Below are 15,303 nucleotides of genomic sequence, written 5' to 3' on the forward strand. Positions count from 1 at the left end.
TTAACTAATTATGGTAATGGGCGGGGGGGGGGGGTGGTAAACAGGCAGGTAGAACAGAAGAAGTGGAACATATAAGAGAGACAGTAGATGATTGAAGGAAGTGTATGAGGTCAAGGGCTGGGTGGTTGACCACCTGAATAGGGAGAACTTAGACCAGAGGAAAAAAGGTAAAAATGGATTGGTGGTAAATACATTTGCAGATAGGATGGAAAGTTCAGAATGAGAAGAAAAAAAACTAAAGAGCAAGCAAACAAACCAGTGAAAGCTTTGAGCATGGTCTGAGTAGAAGGTAACATCGAGAAGAGGTATGAGAACAAGGAGTTAGGCTGTGAATTTAATGGCAGAAAAGTGGTGGTGTACATTGAGAAGAGCCATTGCATGGAATGGAAGGGAAAACTTACATTAGCTAATAAAAGTGCAGATAGGAGGCACCCATGGCTTGTGAAGTCAGAGCCCAGAAGTTTGGTTTCCTCAACTCGCAGTGTTGTTCAATTTAGGGCTCAGTCCCCTAGATAGAATAGGAGAAAAGGTGGATTATTTCTTGTCTTTCATCTAAGGATCAGGTGGTATGCAGAGTGGGTAGTGGGAGGATAGATTGGAGGTAAACGGAGGTGCTGGTGAGAAGGTAGAGAAGGTAAATCATGACATTCAGTGTCAGTAGGAAAGCTACTATTGAGAGGACACACACACTTGGGTGAGGGGAGATGTGGAATGAAGGAGAGGGAGGTCTCTGGGGTAAAAACGAGATCTTCTGAGAAAAGGAAAGTCAGGAGGTGGTGGTAGGGTGAGATATTGGAATCTATGGCTTCTGAGACCCAAGTGCCTTCTTCAGATCAAAATTGAACAGACTGATTTTGGGGCTTAAGGACAGAAGATGAAGACCCAAAGAATTATTTCTGTCCCATATAACTGTCTCTTCATCAATGCCCTGGATCCATACTTGGGGCTAAAGCAGTACAGTGGTTATCAATTCACAACTTTTCTGGTCCCTGCCCCTTTTTATCTTATCATTCAAGAGAAATCTGGTTAAAAGCATACCATTAATGGGAGCCTGGGAACAGCTGACTGTGCAGGAGAATGGGAAAGTTAATCTATTAGACATTCCCTCAATCACCACTCGGACATAATGTGATTACGAGTGGTCGCTAGTGGGAACATTTGCAAGGTGGGAATATTGTACCGCAGGAAATATCATATTACATACTTGTTTCAATGTATTTTAACAAAATGCTATGTGATGGAATAATCTGATACTAGGTGTAGTGTTTAAAGATACGTCAAAGAGAGGATGACTTAGCCTAGAGGTTTTGAAACACTATGGAAAAAATGGAAATCTTGGGTTGTTCTCATTAACTATTGTGGATAACCACTATATTTCCCAATCTGCAAAGTATGCAAATTGTAGAATATTCACAAAAAAAGTTTTTGGAAAATGGCAACAAGAAAGTAGATAATCTAAATGAGTTTTCTTCCAGAGCAGATTATTAGCATTTACTTTGGTTTTCCATCATGTACAGTGTACCCTTAAATATTATCACCTACAACTCACACAGACACTAGACTACACCATACTCCATTTCTCTTTTGGTTACAAAGCTGTCATCTTGGAAAGCTTCATGAACTTTTTTCAAACTAAAGAGCGTATGACCTTAGGATCCCGAAAGAATAGAAATTACCTTAAGCATTCTTTTATTCTTGGATCACTTCATAACATTATTCATGTTTCCTAGCCTCTTCCTTCAGGGCTAGTGCTCTGACATTAGGGGGGAAATAAGGCTAAAGCCTAACAATGGAACAAGGTACGTTGCCAGTCTAAGCAACTTTTTAATATATCTTGAACTGAGCTGGTGAAGTTCAGTAATTAGCATCATAAACACATCATTTTCTTTGCTTTGCTGGTTTAGAGTGTTTATGTACTCTATGGGTGTAAGTTTTTTTTAAAAGTCCACCCTTGTACTTAAATTTTCTATCCCATCAGCAGAGTTTAGCTGACTTGGGCCTAAACTATGTCTTCTGATGGAATGAGGTACCCTCCAAATTACCGACACCAAACTTTGCCGCTCAATCAAGGGTGTATACATTTAGAAAAAAGACGCTGTTTGACCAGTCAAATGTAAATGTTTAATAATTTAGAAACACCAGAGCACAGCTTGTTCTGATTTATTTTGCAACTTTGCAGCTCCAACCCAGCCTCAGGCAACTATGGAATAGAAGTTCCAGCCAAGTACAACGTTTCTTTTTTTAAGAAGGGAAAATAGAGATTAAAAATAAAAAAAGCAAATTGAAATCCTTTTCTATCTTTAACCTTCTCAGGATCACAGAAAAAGAATAGAGATGCAAAGTAGGCTGTCCTGAACCTAAACCAACGGGAGGGGGACAGGAGCTGTTTGGGAAGCCAGTGACAGACGTTCAGAAGCCTTCTGTGCATAGGTGAGTTAACTCCATATACAATAAATTCCCTTATTTCAGTTTTTCTAATTTCAAAATATTAGACTTGCTCAGTTTTTTTTTCCCAGTCACCGAAGGATATCTTCGTTTATATATTCTGTCCCACATCTCAACTTCATTAGGACTAAGAGTGCCTCTGTGCCAACCCAACTCTCACTCCTAAAGATAACTTGATGAGATAGTTGGCATTCCAAAGAAGGGTGGACGTTCAATGAAAGAAGCCATAAAATGTGTATTAGCCTGGTTCCCAATTCACCAAGGTTTTTTCTTTGCAGAAGCCCATGGGAGATGAATGCAGGGAAAAGAGTTCAGGGCATAGTGAGCACCGAGGCAGACATGTGATTTCTGAAGGAAAATCTCTTCAGACTAATTCCCAAGGGGGAGAGAGTTCTAATGTTTCTCTTGCGGTTGTGTTGTGCTTTGCTGCACTTTGTAATAAACGCTCTGGTCAAAAGACAGAGTTCTGATGAAGTGGCACAAAACTGCATGTCGACCCACAGCCTCAGAAAGGAGGTCTCTCTGTTTTTATTTTAAGCATACCATAACATGGGATCCCACCAGTCTTTGAGAATTGAAATATAACAGCACACAACTGTTGTTTGGATTGCCTGTAGACCACAAAAGAATAGCCACGATGCCAGCAACTTTCCTTCTCCGCTCCAGCCAAATGTTCTAAACGCTGCATCCTGGAATTCTGATGTAGAAGACCATTGACTTCGGGGGGAGGGGCATGTGGTCTTAGAAGACAACGACTGATTAGTTCTAATGCAGCGTGTGGTGATAGAAAGTGCCTTAGATAGGAATTTTAGCTTTTTTTTCTTCACCCCAGTAAGTAACTCTGCAATTGAGGTCAAATCGTTTTGGAGCCCTTCATTTAGCAGATGAGAAAATTAATGTTGATGGCAAGGAGTTTCCTTATCTGTAAGTGAAAAAGTCACTGTTTGAATTTCATGGTCAATAAGACCTTCCTAAAATTCTAAACTTTTCCTTTTTGTTTAGAGAGGGGTTATATCACTGGTGTAAAAAGTACTAGTTACTTAATACCCTCCATTTAAAAAATATATGACCTGTCAGGAAATTATTTTTCTTAGTTCTTAGGGAAATTAATACTATACTAATTTTTTAAAAAATGATTTCCCTGAGGGGCGTCCGGGTGGCTCAGTCAGTTAAACCTCTGTCTTTGGCTCAGGTCATGATCTTGCATTTTGTGGGTTTGAGCCCCACTTCCGCTTCAGGCTCAAGCCTGGAGTCTGCTTTGGATTCTGTGTCTCCTTCTCTGACCCTCCCCGGCTCGCACTCTGTCTCTCTCTCAAAAAATATATAAACATTAAAAAAATGATTTCCTTGGCTAATTACCTCTAGAACTGATTGACGGGAGGGGATATGCAATTCTACTCCCTGCAAGATCTTAGAGATTAGGATACAGGTACTTCTCACTTGCAGTGGGATACAGTAATTGAGTTCCTACTTATGGGAATAATGAGGCAGGACTCAGGAATTAGGCAGTGATTATTTATTGCTTGTTACCATTGGTGTTCGCTGGAACTCCCTCTCCCTTCCCCAGGGGATCAGAGCTGGGGTGGAGGCTTTAGGAAAATTTGAGCCAGACCTTGGGGATCGGCTGCTTATAGGTCGGTTGAAGGGAGTTGGGAAGCAGCAGAAGATGATGCACAGTTTATTTGAACTTTGACTTTGGGTTATTTGTGAATTTCTCTCTGTTCAGATTAGTGGAGAGTTGAATGACCAGATGTCTATATTACTATATGTCCACAGCAAAATGGATAATTTACCAAGGTTGTTTCTGATCTAATTATGTGGCAATCCTCAACTCTATGTTCAGCATTGTCTTCGTATTTATTCTTTTATCTCATGTCTGTACTTAACGACACAGAAATACTTTCATGAGAAAGAACACTGGCATACAATCGAATTATAAGAGGGAAAGATTTTGCTGAATTGGAAACTTTATTTAAATATCATTTGTTGTTCCATTGCATGCTCCCCTAGCTCTTAAGTGGCAAATAATAATGACACCAGTTATTTTTTTTTTACCAAGAAAGGATTTGGGGATCATCCACTTGGTATTGAACTGCTGAGGATGCTTCACACAGTCAGTGAACATCAAATCTCCGAAAGCAAAATATGTTGCTTTAATGCATGCAAGGTGATTTAATCCATGCAGAGTAATTCTATGAGCAGTAGAAAAGATTTACAGGCATTAAGGTCACTCAGTCTAAATGGACCATGCTTTTGCAACAAGGTGAACTATTGCCATAAAGGAATGTTGTTCTCCCTTGTATAAAAAAGGGGATGGTCACTGGGACAAAGATGGAGAAGTTCTTTCACATTAGGGGTTGGTAAAGAAGGGGGGAGGGAGGAGTGGTAATTCTGGCCAATTACATGGCCGAGACTGAGAACACCTCCAGATTCAGCCACCCTGGAGATTAAGTGTGGATCTTGGAAAAATGTCTTTATGTGTATACTGAAATAGTCTCTTATAAATAAGACAGAAGTCATGGGGCACACAGGCCTACAATGGCATAGATTCATCATAGTTGTAGGAGACACTAAGGAGAGCCTTCTCCCTGCAGAGAAGGAAAATGATAGATAAATGATGGATGGCAGTGGTGCTTGTCGGTCACCAAGGCTTTTCTCTGCGGAGGTCTCCAGCCCCAGCACCTGCCTGGGACTCAGCAACAACATTGTGCAGCAGGGACCCTACCTGGGTGGCTGTGTTCCCTGCGTTTCAATAGCGACACCATGCGGCAGCAACTATAAAAAGGAATGGCCTCTGCCCCTGAAGGACCAGGTTTTCTGATTCTTTCAAGCATGGGTAAACATCCCTGGGAGCTCTCAAGATCTCACAGGAGGGGGAATCCTTGGAAGAAAAGGGAGAGAATGATTGCAGTCTACATGGACCATGGCACTTCTTCAAAAGGAGAAGACAGGGGAGCACACTCATTGACTGTTTTCCTTCAGGAACGATCTCCTTACTCAACAGGAAACATCAGGATAATCAGTTTTAAGACTCAGGAAGATTCAGTATGAATGGCAGAACAAATCAAACTATATGCCAAACTGATTACCAAATAATCTGTCTGCATCAAGGACCTTAGAATAGAAGAGGTTGAGCTTTGCATTAGACCTACCTGGGGGTAAACACACTCCTGCCACTTATTATGTTTGACTTTGGAGAAGTTATGTAACTCTGGGCCTCAGCTTTCTTATCTGTATAATGGGAAGGAAGAACACACCTCATAGAATGATCTTGAGAATTTAATGCATGAATCTAAATCAGTTGCTTAGCCCAGTACTGGACCCAGTCAACTGACATTTGCTGGATGCTATTGGTTTTTCTACCTTTTTATACTGTCTTACTGCTTACCTCACTCCAAGTGTCCTTTACTTTCTCCAATTCAGTATTCATTCTGTAAGGTAGAAACCAGATCTTAATGTCAGTCTTATATCTTTTCTCTTTACATCTATATTTCTAGGATACATTTCAGTATTAAATTATATTTTCCTTAGGTTGTTTTTTTTTTTAATAAACAGCCATTGCTTGAGATTTTCTGGTGCAACTGTAGGATAAAGATCACACAGTTAAACACCTATGGGGCCAGATGGGACTAGAAATGATTAAAGCAGACAAGATGAGAAAACTAAGCAGGGTCTCATGTGAGAGTGCATACTGTCTCTATAGAAAGGGCCTGGTAGAGTCAGCTGGCTGCTGGCAGGTGGAGAAGCAAGAAATACAGTTTTATAATATGGAATTAAACATATACCAGTAATACAAAATTCTGAAAACATCATGGGCCAATCAAAACACATTATGTGGGCTAGAGTCGGGCCATGTCAGTTTGCAACCTCTAATTCACCTTCCTGGGTAAATACAGCTTTGGATGAGTGCCACCTAGTGGTAATAATTATAATTAAGAGGCAGTAAGTAACTGTAAATAAATAAACTGTAAAACAGCATGTTTATACTGTCTTGCTGCTTACTTATTCCAAGGCTTTATTATTGTAATTCAAAGTATAAAGGGTGATCAGTGTCCTCTAATAGTTTCCTAAATAATTATTCATAGATGCTGGTGGGCTCAGTTTTGGGAACCTCTTTAACACAAGTTGTGATATCATAAAGGTGGCTTCAGAAGCACTGCCTCAGAATTGTCAGCCAGAAGATCACCTAAATTCCATCCTATACTTTTTGGAGATTCTATTCCGATAAACTCTTCTATCTGATATCACTTTCCTAAGCCTCTGTCTTAATATTTACTTTGTCTAGAACTGGTATGAGGTGGGAGTGAGGTAAAAGAAAAGGAATGATGGGTTAAGATGAATAAGAGAGTAAAAACTTGGGCTGTCTACCATTTTTGCTCAATTCCTTTTTCTGTATTTTTATTGAATACCTAGTCTAGCTTCTGAGATTGATTTTTCTTATAAAATCATGATATCTTAAAATATTTTTTTGTATATCTATCAGGCCCATGATTGTGACCTTTCAATAGACCAAAGGTCAACAGACTACGGCCTGTGGGCCAAATATGGCCTGTCACATGTTTTTGTAAATAAAGTCTTATTAGAAGACATGTATGCTCATTTGTCTACGTAATGTCTATGGCTGCTTTCTTACTACAATCGCAGGGTTCAGTAGTTGTGACATATACCCAAAAATATTTGTTATCTGTCCCTTTACAGAAAAATTTTGCTGATTCTTGCAAAAATGTAGAACATTTCTTTTGATTACTGACTGCATGGTATATATTTTATCATCCATTTACTTGTAATCTTTCTGCACACTGAAATGTGTCTCTTTTAAACAGAAGATTGTTCCATTTTATTTCATCCAACCCTAGTTTTTATTTAACTGTCAAATTCAATTAAAGTGATGTATTCATTCTTTATTTTTTCCATCTTATTTTGTGATTTTTGTTTATCTGCTTTTACGCTGTGCTCCATTTCCCCCCTCCTTTCAACCTTTTAGTAGATTGTTTTTATTTAAAAACCCTATTGCTCCAATAATATTTATAAAGCTTTGTGTTCTACTTATCTTCTTTAAATAAACAGTCTTACATTTTAAACACACATATGTGACTGAAAAGTTGAATGTTAATCAGCATTTTTATCCCTCACTTGAAAAGCACATATTCTTTTTTTTTTTTTTTAACGTTTATTTATTTTTGAGACAGAGCATGAATGGGGAGGGTCAGAGAGAGGGAGACACAGAATCCGAAACAGGCTCCAGGCTCTGAGCAGTCAGCACAGAGCCTGACGCAGGGCTTGAACCCACGAACTGTGAGATCATGACCTGAGCCGAAGTCGGCCGCTTAACCGACTGAGCCACCCAGGCGCCCCGAAAAGCACATATTCTTAGAACACTTAAATGCCACATTCCCCAGATCTAACATTTCCTTATTTTAGTTTTGACCCATTGTTATATTCTTCAAGTAAGTTGTAAATAATAATGATAATATTTTATGTAATAAATTCTTGTTTCTGTTTACCCCAATGTTTGTCAGTTCCTTTATTTTACTGCTGGTTCTTACTTTGAAGTTCTTCTTTTAGGTTGCATTTCCTTCTTCTGGAAGTACATCTTTTAAAAAGAAGTTTCAGTGAAGGCAAATCCTATAAGAAATTGGAGTTCCAGAAGGGAAAAAGACAATAGGGAAGAAATAATATTTTTTTCAAGAATTTTATAAATCTGACCAAAGATACTGAATAATAGATTCAAGAAGTGTATGAAGTCCAAGTAGGATAAATACAATGAGAGCCACACTTTGGCATATAAAACTGCTGAAAATGAAAGAAAGAAAATATTAGAAGTATGCAAAGAAAAAAGATACATTACCTTTAAAACAGTACCAATATGATGGACAACTGATTCCTTAACAGAAATGATGGAAGCCAGAAGACAATGTAATGACATATTTAACGATGAAAGAGAATAACTGCCAGTTTAGAATTCTCCACCAGATGAAAATAGATTTTATAAATTGAAAGTGAAATAAAGAGTTTTCATGTGGACAAAAACAGGATTTACCATCAGCAAATATTACACTAAACACTACAGGGGAAGGACGCCTGGGTAGCTCAGTCAATTAAGGGTCGGACTTTGGCTCAGGTCATGATCTCACGGTTCATGGGTTTGAGCCCTGTGTCAGGCTCTGTGCTGACAGCTCAGAGCCTGGAGCCTGCTTCGGATTCTGTGTCTCCCTCTCTCTCTGGCCCTCCCAGCTCATGCTGTGTCTCACTCCATCTCTCAAAAATGAATAAATGTTTAAGAAAAAAATTTTTAACACTACAGGAGATTTTTCAGACAGAAGTAAAATGATCCCTGACACAGAAAAACAGAAATGCAAGAAGGAAAAATATCACTGGTATTGAGCAAGACATGTATAAATATAAAATGATATTTATAATAAAAATTAAATAGTAATATTTTGTGATGTTATACATAGAATTAAATGCATAATAATAACAAAATATCTGAGGGTGTTAAAAGAACTTTAAAAAATCATAACTTTTTCTCATTGTTAAGTAGTAAAAATTATTATATGAGGTGATAATGAGTGAAGGTTTCAAAGGATGCATTTTGTAATTTCTGAGATAACTATATGTATGGTATATGTATAGGTAAGTATATATATATGTGTGTGTGTGTATATATATGTGTGTGTATATATATATGTGTGTGTAACTATATGGTGTAACTATACCTCTCTCCCCATAAATGCATAACTATATATCTATATGTAAATATATTTAGATATATAGAGGTATATAAAATATATACATCTATTCATGTACTTACATATCTCACAGGTTAATAGAGGGAAAATTAGAATAATAAAATAATCGGTGGAACATAAAATAAATTGTATAAACAGAAAACATACAGCAAGTTGGTAGATATAAAAACAATATTGTTAATCATTACACTATGAATTGCACTATAAATGTGACTAAACAATGAATGACTAAACAGTCAAACTAAAAAACAAAGATTTTCAGACTGAATAAGAAAATAGCATAAAACTGTATATTCCTTACAAGATACAAGTTTTAAATGTAAAGGCATAAAAAGATTACAGCAGGATAGGAAAAGATTTTCCATGTGTAGCTCTACTTATACCAGACAAGGTGGACTTGAGGGCAAAAAATATCAATAGAGCCAAAGAGAGACATTTGATTTTGCTAAGTAGGTACATCTACCAGGAAGAAAACAATTCAAAATTTGTAGGTATCTGATAACTAATAAAGCTTTAGAACAAAAATGGTTATAATTTAAGGGAGAAAAGACAAATTTATAGTCACAGTGGTGAACTTAAACGTGCCTCTCTCAATAGCTGATAGACCAGCCTTAAAAAAATTGGTAAGCATATAAATATCTGAAAATATGATGAACCATATTGACTAATATGCAGAAAACTGCACCCAGCAAGGACAGTATGCATATTCTTTTTCAGGAGCATAGGAAGCAATTACCAAAATTGGCAAAATTGGTCATGTGCTAAGCCATAAAACAATTTGCAACAAATTATAAAGGATTTAAATCTCAGAGGATGTTCCCCTACCACACTGCAGGTACTCTAGGAATCAATAACAAAAGGTAACTATAGAATCCCCAAATATTTAGAAGTGCAGTTAACATACTTATAAATAACCTTGACTAAAAGAAGAAATCAGAAGGGAAATTGGACAGTATTTGGAACTAAATGTTAATAAAAATCTTCAAATTTATGGCATATACATAAAACTGAGTTTAGAGGAAGATGTAGCTTTAAATATATAACTTAGAAAAGAAAGCTGAAAACAAGCTAAGTATCTTTTTCAAGAATGTAGAAAATGAACAACAAATTAAACTCACTTTTAATTAATTAGAAAATAAATATAAACTAGAAAATAGAAAGTAAATAAACCAAAAGTTTGTTCTTTAAAAAGACTAATAAAGTTGATAAGCTTTGGCAAGACTGATCAAGAAAAAAGGAAGAGAGAGGCAGAACTAGCCAAAATTAAGAACGGGAAAGAATGAAAATGTTTTTATCATCAAATAATAATTGTATACCTCTCTGTCCTTTGACTAACATTCCATTGTCTTGTTCTAGTTTTATGAGTTTGAATAAAAGTAGAAAAACTCATCTCGATATGCTCTTTAAGCTGCTTTGACTGTTCTTGAGTCTTTATATTTTCATAAATTTTAGAAACAGCTTGTAAAATTTTTAGAGAACAACTTTGCAGTATTGATTGGGTGTATATGAATGTATGGATTGATTTTGGGAGAAATGACAAGCTTATAAAATATTGAACTTTCCTACCCATTAATGTGGCATAGCTTCCATTTCTTTAGGTCTTATCTGTTTTCTCTACATAAGGTTTTTCTCTATAGAGATATTACACATCATTCAGACTATTTATTTTTAGGTATTTGATATTTTTAATTATATTGCAAAGTGTATGCTTTGCAAAATTTTATCTTGTATTTGTTGTTGGTACAGTATATGGAAACAGTTTTTAAAAAGGGATGTGACATGATCACAGTTGATATTTAGAAAAAATTCTTGACAGTGGAAAAGTAGAAGAGGAGGAAGCTTGGGGAGCAAGAAAATTCAGTAGGCATCTGCATAACACGCATGATGTCATCTAAAATAAAATTGTGGCATTGCAAAAAACTTAGCTAAAAGAGAGATTTCATAGTTTGTATGACTATTGGATGTGAGCTTAGGGAGAGGAAATAATTAATGATTGCGTTAACATCTGAAGGGATTATAGTATTATTCACAAAGGTGTAGGAAGAAAAATTGGGGCTTGAATGAAGAAAGCCAGGCCTAAAACCGGAACTCATTGAGCTTAAAATGGAGCATCTAGGTTAAGCTATCCAGGATTTAGTTGAATTTAATGTCGGTATGAAGTTGAGAAGAGAGATTTTTGTCTTACATTATTATGTAAACGGTAGGTACAGAAATAGAGGTTTAAGAGATTGCTTAGGAAGTGTGTAGGAAGAGAAGGAAACTGTCAGGTGTTGAACGATGGATATATCCATATTTAAGAGATGGGCAGATAAGTCTGAGCTTCGGCATAGAATAAAGGCATAAGATAAAGGAGGAGGAAGAAATTAAGAAAAATAAAGTAAAAGCCAAGATAAAGGAAAGATCAGTGTTAAACACTGCAGAAATCTTTTCTTCAACAGAAGAGTTGAAAAGTTTAAAAAAATCTTTTGAATTTATCACGAAAAAGTCATGATGACCTGGGAGAATATTTCTAGCATCTCAGAAGTGAAAGCCAGACAGTGATTCTTAGTCTGCTCTGAAACCCACTATGAACAAGCCTTTCAAAAGAGTCTGTGTTGTGAACGGGAAAAGAAAGATGAAATAAAAATCAGAGGAGGGAAGAGCCAGGAAGTATTTTTAATGAGTTAGAAGCAGTAAGCATGCAAAAAAAAAAAAAAAAAAAAAAGATAGTATATCACTAGTTCCCAAGATGTAGCATGCACAAATATTGTCAAGGACACTCAGATAAAAGAGTTTTCTGGGTTCTGCCTCACAGAGCTGTTGACTCAGTTGATTTGAGATGGAACATTGGAATCTGTGTTTAAGTAAGTATGCCAGGTCAGTGTGAGGTGTGTATTGGAAAGACCAGAGTTTTAGAAATACTTCAGCACAGGGAAAGTAAACAAGAATAAAACTGGTAAGACCTAGTGCAGAGAGGCATGGGAGGGAGTGGGGTCCAGAGACTGAGTGGTAGAATAAGCATCATAATGGAAGAATACACCTGCTCCTCTATGACAAGGAAAGGAGCCGGGTCGGCAATAGAACCTGTTGCGGTTCGTTCTGAAGGGTTCTTTAATTCTCTTTAGAATAAGCAACAAGATCATTTATTTAAAAAAAAACTCCTCAGTCTTGCTGAACAGTAGAGACATGAGGAAATCATTTTAAAATGGATATTTTCAGGGGATGGGGAAGAGATGGTCATGAACGTGACAGCATTGCTGGGCAGCTAAGGCCCAGGGGGAAATAGATGCTGTATATAGAGTCGCAGTAACAACGATCTATAAAGCTGTGACACCTCCCCTTCTCCCGCACCAGTCTTTATGCACCAGGTGCTGGACGGCTCTAAAGGTAGAGTTTTTGTGCCGTGTGTAGAACAACAAAAAGGTAAGCTAATTATGCCAGTTGTCAATTTATCGTCTTTCCGTTCCAAATCCATCCTTCTTGACCTTTGCGATACCGGCGTTGCACCCTTGAATATTTCTCCTACCAGCTAGCACGGTGTTGGGCCTTGTCAGGAGAGTGCTGGTGGGACACTGTAAGAGGAGGGGCCTTCTTCTCCTTATACTGGTGCTTTCCTTCTTGATCCTGGGATATTGCTGCTGGGGATGGCTTCTTTGCCAGTGACACTTCCTGGACGTGGGCAGCTCCTCTGTCAGGGGTGTGCTGGAGACCAGTGATGCCAGCCCCAGTGGGTGGCTTCTTGGAAAGTCTGGTCAGTGCTTGGGGGTGGGGTGGGTGCTCTTCTCAGCTTCCTTCTTTCTTGAGTTGTTTCCCACAGCCCAAAACCAGTGGCTGTTCCTTACACTGCCTATTTTTAGAATCCTCTTCGTAGTTAATCCCATTACTATGTTTTTATATTAAAATTGCCCTGTTCACAGGTGTGGTTTTACCTTCTTACTTCATCCTGAATGATTGTACTAATTGAGAATGTTTTCTTTGAAAATAGCAATTTGGGGGCGCCTGGGTGGCTCAGTCGGTTAAGCGTCCGACTTCGGCTCAGGTCATGATCTCGCGGTCCATGAGTTCGAGCCCCGTGTCGGGCTCTGTGCTGACAGCTCGGAGCCTGGAGCCTGTTTCAGATTCTGTATCTCCCTCTCTCTGACCCTCCCCCATTCACGCTCTGTCTCTCTCTGTCTCAAAAATAAACAAACGTTAAAAAAAAAATTAAAAAAAACAAAAGAAAATAGCAATTTGTAGTAAGTTAAAATCTATATTCACAGAAGGTTGGATAATGAGATAAATTATTTGAGGGTAAAGTGAGGCAGGGAGTTTTGGTTAACTTGATTAATTTCTCCCCACACTCAGTGACAAATATTGTTTTATTTGACTATAAAAATGCCTGGTTCCCTAAGAATAAAAGTAAAAGGAACCAGTGAATGTCCACATAGGAGATTTGGAGAGCCATCATTGTGGCTAATAGTTTTGCAAAAGTGCGTTGTTATACGTGGATTTTCTTGCCATATTAATAGTGAGAAAACATCTGCAGAAATCTGCCTCTGTCCAACTTGCTTGAAAGTTCACAGGATATATGAGATGTTTTGACAAATTGTATTTAGCCAGATTGTTTTGATATGTTAATAAAATATAATCTTCTGCTATGCCAGCTCCAAATCTACTCCCACTTGCCCCACTTTGTGATGCTGGGCTGGACCCTGTAAACATTTCTCCTTGCCAGCTGGATAGTGTTTGGCCCTGTCGGGAGAGTGCTGGGGGCGGGGGTGGGGGGGTGGGGGGGTGGGGAGGGCACTGTAAGAGGAAGGGGCTTCTTCTCACAGAAGTCTTTGCATCACTTAATTTTGAGGATAGTATTTATGGCATATATAAATCTCTACTCTTAATTCACAACTGCTATAGGAAAGGAATGTTCTTATTTAAAGAAACATCTGGCTTAAATACTCATTATTTTCTATCATTAGGGAAGCAAAAGGGAGGGTCATGCTTTGTTGGTACGCATTTTAAACTTTTTTCCTGCCCATTTGTGAACCCTTAATTCATTCAACAAATAAAATTACTGATCTCTGAATAATACAGCAGTGATTATGCCAGGGATACAGAGATATATAAGTCATGATCACCACCCTTGAAGAAATCTAAGATCAAACAATTACTTTTTTTCAGATATAAAATTCATACTTTCCCCCACATTTTGACATTTCATATCTAAAATGGGGAGCCCTCAGTCATGCCAACTATCTAGCTGATGACATCTTGTCACTTATAGTTACTGAGGACAAGGATGCAGGTGAGAAATTGTCATTGCCTGCATGTGGATGAACTTGAGCATAACAGTTCACCTTGTCACTTCAGTAATACACAACTAGTCAAAAGCCTGGTGGAGGGGGAGAAAAAATGGACAGAATAGAGTCCCTCCTTCAAAGGAACAAGAAAAAAGAAACATATTTCTTTGACCAGAAAGAGACCCCTCTAGGGTTCATAGTGGGAGAGAAAGTGAAGTGGGATACCTACCTATCAAGTATGAAATTGATGAGATAGAGGCCCTCCATTACTGATCAAGCATGCTACATTTTTTTTAAGTTTATTTATTTATTTTGAGAGACAGCAAGTGGGGAAGGGGCAGAGAGAGAGAGAGAGAGAGGGAGAGAGAGAATCCCAAGCAGGCTCCATGCTGTCAGCCTAGAGCCCGATGAGGGGCTTGAACCCATGGACCGTGAGGTCATGACCTGAGCTGAAATCAAGAGTCGGACACTTAATCAACTGAGCCCCCAGGCACCCCAAGCGTGCTTTTTGTTTAGTTTTGTTGATATGCAGTGGGAGAGCAAAAGGAAAAGCTCAACACAAAGTACAATAACTCTGTTGCTATGTCCAATGTTAAGACTAGACAATTGTGGCTCTGAACACATTAGTCAACAAATATTTAATGCTCATTTAAAAAGTAATGTGGGACCCAATTGTTTGAAAACCTTCCACTGATTTCTTCCAGTAGACCTTTTACTGTCATCATCAAATATTTGAAAAGCATCAGTAGTGTGGAAGAAAAGCCTAGAGACCAGAGTGGACCCTCTTATTAGTACATGATGTAGCAGCACATCTCCTGATGGCCCGAGGTGGTATGGGAGAAAGCTTGGGTATC

At 38.1% G+C, this 15,303-nt stretch overlaps 1 long non-coding RNA gene across 1 annotated transcript in view; it reads left to right on the forward strand.

Annotated features, from left to right (window-relative positions):
* The first annotated feature begins 2,316 nt into the window (after positions 1–2,316).
* The window catches only part of LOC122236430, a 65,449-nt gene continuing 52,462 nt past the window's right edge, over positions 2,317–15,303 (forward strand). The window contains exon 1 of the long non-coding RNA XR_006214482.1: positions 2,317–2,430. This is a non-coding gene — a long non-coding RNA (uncharacterized LOC122236430). The remainder of the gene's footprint in view (positions 2,431–15,303) is intronic.

This window comes from Panthera tigris, chromosome A2 (genome assembly GCF_018350195.1).
Source record: "Panthera tigris isolate Pti1 chromosome A2, P.tigris_Pti1_mat1.1, whole genome shotgun sequence".
NCBI lineage: Eukaryota > Metazoa > Chordata > Mammalia > Carnivora > Felidae > Panthera > Panthera tigris.